This window comes from Xiphophorus maculatus, chromosome 23, assembly GCF_002775205.1.
Source record: "Xiphophorus maculatus strain JP 163 A chromosome 23, X_maculatus-5.0-male, whole genome shotgun sequence".
NCBI lineage: Eukaryota > Metazoa > Chordata > Actinopteri > Cyprinodontiformes > Poeciliidae > Xiphophorus > Xiphophorus maculatus.
The window spans coordinates 15,124,555-15,130,554 of NC_036465.1; positions in this window are offsets into that span (position 1 = coordinate 15,124,555).

Here is a 6,000-nt window from a genome sequence, read left to right on the forward strand (position 1 = left end):
TCAAACTTTCCACTGATTGCAAAAGGTGATGCACTTACTTCTGCTGTCTGCTTTTTTTGATTCTACCTCCATGAGGCATTTGTTACTGATACAGAGTTCACAGTGAAATGTGTGTGTGCTTTGGCCACACTGGGTTCAGAACACACTTCACATCATTCATTGCCTTTATAGATATAGAGAGTGAAACTTGGAGTACACACTAACGGCACAAAGATAATGTTATGTTGGAGATTTTCATTGTGTTAGTTGCCTTGGTTGCACATGAACTCAAGATTTTGTTTGTTTCATTTTTAAACACCACTGTATGGGGTCACACATTTTTGGTACATAATTGTAGGTCATAATTTGATCTTACGCAAACTAATCATGCATACCTAAAGGGTGAGTGTTTTATCTATTCACTGATTTTGTGCATTTGAAATGAAAGCAAAATTAGAAACGGCAGAAGTCTAAAATGATATGAGTCATTTTACCTTTCTGAAAGCTTTGCTCAAAAGCAACTTTCTGGTGTTGATTTGATTTTCCTTTAAAATCAACCCATCTTTAGCTTGGCTCTCTTGAGTGGAGATGTTACATTTAGAGCATTTTAAACAATGAATGTACATGTACAACAATGGATGTGGTATGTTTTTCCATTACTTTTGTATAAAACAAGGAATAAAAAAGAAGCATATGTCAATCTAGTAAAAAATAAATGAACTGACTTTTGAGCATCTGTTGTTGAAATCCAAACTGGGATATGTATCCCTTACAGTAATATTCAATAAATAGTGTACTATGAGTGTACTGTGAGTACACTAAACCCCAGCCTGCTCAGCCTGTCCAGGCTGGGGTTTAGAATTGCATTTCTTTGGAACATAATTCCGAATTTTTGCAGAATTTCCCCATTTAAACTGGACTTCCATTTAAAACATGTTAAGTCTGATGTAATATTCTAAAATTGAACAGAGCAGGTTGTTTTTTTTCTTTAAAATAAAAAAAACATATATAGGCTGAAAATAGTCTATGTATTCAGTCTATTCAATATTCTTCACTCATGGAAATAATTAAACTTTTCAATAACATTCTTATTTATTGAATATGACTGTCCATTAATTTAAACACAATAAAATGTTTAGTTATTTAGATCTAATTGGAAACAATTCACAATGAGCTACTACTTTCTATCTTTTTATTCATTCATCCTTCTCTGTAAGTCATTATCCCATCCACGTAAAATTTAAAGCCTCAAAGCATCTCTTGCAGCCTCAACCCCTCAAGCTACTATGCTACCTGAGGCTTTTTTTTTACCCTAATGCTTTACCCACTATTCACTTATGAAAATATGTGAGTCCTTTAAGAGGAAACCTCCAGCACACATTGCAGTGCAAGGGTTGATGTTTACAGCAACAGGACATGACAGAATTTCTCAGTACTTGTGAGACACAAAGAGCCATGACACCTTGCTGGTAACTCTCCAAAGCCTCTCTGGACTGTGTCATCTCAATGTCTCCTCAGCATATGTTCAGTCCCCAGTCTCCTTACGGAGTCTGCTGTGACCTGCTCTGTTAGTTTTCCATGGTAATTGGCTAATAAGACAGTGACGGTCCAAAGAATATCTGCACTGTCAAAACACATACCCAACAACAACAATCTGTATTTCCAGTAATTACTGCATATTTTAGCAAAAAGAAAATGTGGTTGTACCAGCAGGCTGACACATACAAGCACAATACAAACTCCTTACCAGTATGCTAACAAGCCCAAGTCATTGTACGCCTGCTTAGTTCTCAAGGTGTCATCTGTTCAAGTGTCAAGAGAACATATAGAGATCGTCAAATAGTACACTCATTTTAAATTGTAATTAAACTGGCCATCAGGTACCCAGAGGCTGTTTAGGCAACAGCAGGGTACTAATTACTATAAGATGACCTTTGGAATAATATCTGGTGAATTATTCATAGTTGAGAAAATTGCTTCAGAGATATGCCAACGACATCCAAGGGACGGACAACTGTATACACAAAGAAATATTTTAGGCAGGCCATGAAAATGAGGTCATTTCTGAAATAGCTATTTTTTTGTAGGAGACAGTCTGATGCCTTGCACATAGGCTTAGAAAGAAAAATATGGAGCTCTTCCTTATAAAGGAATGTAAGGGATTAAATAACTAGGCTGGTTCATTACAATCATCATATAAATCTTCAGTTTACAAATGTAAAGTCTTACTGACTTAAAACCGTTGCCATGTGTGGTCATTGTACTACGCATTAAAGCTCAAGTTCAGTCTTCAGAATCAAAAGTCATCACTCTGCAATCTTTGGATTCTTTTTGGGCTGTCTTGCTTGCTTTTTAAACATTTTTCTCAATTTCTGTCATGAAAGCTATTTTGTGCCACAACCCCAAACACAATGGAAAAGCATGCCTTTTAATTATAAATGTAATCCTCATCAGTTTCTCACTTGTCTACATTTTTCTCAAATAAAGCATGAATACCTTTCTAATAGCAATTCAGTAAAACATCATGTATTATAAGTAGACATATTTTAAAATATTTCTCTTGTAACAGTTTAAAATTCACCCCTAACAATGTTGCTCTAAACTTACTAATGGTTTGGCTGTTTTTGTTTTAAAGTAAGTCACAAATTAATTTAAATCAGATATGGCAGGTTAACAAATTAAAAACAACTGCCTAGAGAAAAATATTGCAAATTACTATTTGTTTATGATGATGTTCAACAAACAAGTTTGTAGTTTAATTGGAAGAAATGTATTGTTCCATAAAAACAGTGGAGATAATAACTGACACAAAGAGATAGGGGAAATGAGAGAGCAAGCTGCGATAAAATATTCCAACAAATTCATCTGCCCGAAGTGACTTTCACAACCACTAGCTGCATCGGCTCCCTGAGGCATCAGGCTGTATTTCTGTGGGGTTTTCCGCAAAGAGAGGGCAGCAATCCTAAAGAGTTTATTTCCTCTCTGCTCAACCTGGAGGGACACCTTTTGGAAATTACTCCTGAGACCTTCAACAAAACTCGTCTTCATATTGCTGTGTGACATAAATACATAAAAAGTCATAAAACTTGTTCCCAAAGCTAGATCAATGTGTGTTACTCGGTGACTGATTGTGGAATGTGGTTGTCTAAAACACTGGTAAACCAAAGAATGGTGGAAGAATAAAAGAGATACTTATATTTTTTATATTCTACGTGTCCTGCTTAAGGTTAAGTGTTTTATTTTCCCCCAATGAAATAACATATTGAGTGAGGCAACATACTGTGATAAAACAGTTGAAACATTCATGACCTTTTAAACACTTATCGTGGCAGGTGATGTGTTGAAATTACATGCCAGCGCCACAGAAATTATGCCAATGAAAAGTCAATTAGCAGGTTTTAGAGGTGGAGACGTGTCCTTATGTCGTGTCAGGCCAGCCTGAAGGAGTGACTTTCATCGTAGAGAGCCTAGTTTGACCCCATGTCGACCCACTAAGCTGTTTTAAGTTTTGGGAGCATTTCAGACAACAACTAAAATTAAAGATAAAGGTCACTGTAGTTTTTTGTGGTTGTATTTATAAACGGAATATATTTGCACATATTTTACTTGTTAAAAATAGAAAACAAAAGCATTACAAGTAACATTTTAGGCAAGCATTGGTTGAAAAAAAAATGGACGTTTAAATTGTTTTGTCTTTGCTCATCAATGTTTACAGTGGAGTTAAAATCATGTTAATTAAGATGTATTTTGCAAGTAGTATATATTTCTTAACTGCAATTAAAATGTGTATTTCTAGAAGGAGTTTAGACATATCTAAGTGCAAGATTAAAATGATCACTGAATAATACTTTTGATTTTGGGCGCTTTAAATATTAAATAATAATAATTAAAAAATTGTGTTTAATTTGTTCACATTTTCTTCACTTTTTTGTGTTTCTTCACTTGCTTTAACTCATCGGGAACAAATAAGACATAGGTCTTTATGAGGAATGCCTTATTTTTCATAATAAAGATAAAGGTAGGTCTTTATGCTTCACTTGGAAATCACTGGTTCGGCTATGCTTGTGGGGCTAAAATGTTAATGGCTTTCCACCTGGCTAAAAGAAAAGTTGATACATGTATAACACTGGCATGCCTGATAGGTAATGAAAAGGAACAGAGCTCATACCCTGCCCTTTTCGCAGTTCGGAAGTAGATCAGTGAAAGTGCTTTAGCTGCGAGTTCTTTGAGACAGTATCACAAGGCAGCCACAGTGCCTGACAAGCCTGTTCATGTTCAGCACACATGCAGCTTTCCTGCAGTTCAGGCTGGTCCCTGAAGCTCTTCCTCCATGGAGTTTATTGTCAGAGTCTATCCGATGATAGGATGCCTCTCCCTGCTCTTTGAAATCCGGAAGATCAAACGAAACAACAACGTTGAAGCAGACTGTGTTATGTTTGTACTTTGAATATCTAATAAAGTGTTATGGTTAGAGGTCTTATTTGTTGTTTCATTGTTGTAAGATCGCTAAATTAATGATAAAGTGATGATAAATTAAGCAAATATCTATCTATCTATCTATCTATCTATCTATCTATCTATCTATCTATCTATCTATCTATCTATCTATCTATCTATCTATAACATTACAGACAGTTCTGTCAAAATGCTGTTTTTCGCAACATAAAAAATGAGACCATAATATATAATTTAACTTTGTCATTCATTATTTAACAGACAACAAACAAATATATTGAAGTAAACTAAAAAGTTCTCCGAATCTGTCAGACTGAAATAACATTTCTTCACATGCTTCTTCTTGTGACACCACACTTTTTCTATCAAATTAAATCTTGGCTCTGGCCAGACATCCCCAAAATGTAATTATCATTCTGCTGAAGTCATTTGTTTCCTAATTTTGATACCTTTTTAGTGTCATTGTAACAGTGAAAACCAAAATCCCTCTTTAGTTTCAGCTTTTTACCAGACACTTGAGGATGTTGCAAACTATACTGGTATATAAAACTGTTTATGATTTCATCAGCCTCAACAAAAATCCCAGTTCCATCTTAAGAGCACAATGCTGCCACCACTGTGTGCAGTCATGGGTATGTTGCTCTTTTGCACCAAAAGTACCAAAAGTAATTACCTACCTACCTATGTATCTACCTATTTCCCTAGATTAAAAATAAATCAATAGTTTTATGAACATAGAAATGTTGCTGTGTACTTGCAAAGAATGAATGGGAGCCCCAATCTAAGGTGTGGGCAATATATCTTATGGCGAAATGTCACTAATTTGGTTAATCTTTACAAAGCAGTGCTATTCTTGGAATTCAACCTTTACTTTCAAGAACATCTTTTGCACAATAGCAACAGAAACCATGGTGGGCTGAAAAGAGAGAAGCAACAAGGAAAATCAATATAGCAATTATGTGTGCAGATAATGGACATCAAGGTGTCATTTGAAGAAACAGAAAAGAAAAGGTGACGTAAAGCCAGTTCAAATAGCAGTAACATTTCACTGGCTCAGATCTGGTGCTCCTGGCATAGATTTAGTGTCATCAGTCTCTGAAAAAGAACGTACACTTTGTTTTCCTTTTTTTAGGATGTTGTTTTTCCAGCTTTACCACAGATGAATTAGCATTGTTTCACACCATCTAATCACTGAGCTTTTCTTTATGCTTCCACACAATGGCCAGCCTCAGTTAAAACTCAGATCACTATTACGTTTCATTGGCTGCAACAACAAACACTGCAATTACTTAATTGAGGATTCATACAAAAGTCACACACATACACACACGCCTGCACGTATTCAACCTTTCTTTTTACCTTCTCAGAAAGGGTCACCTCCAGCTCTGTCGAGCTTTGCAGGTGGGTCATAGATCTGGATGTGATAACTGGAGGGAGTTTAGAGAGCAGACATTTGACAAGCATGACAACGCTCTGACAGCCCTCATTGCGCCATGATTAATGACTGACATCCCTGTCGCCTGTCTCATTCAGAATGCAAATGCAGTGCTGTGAAAAAATGACCCT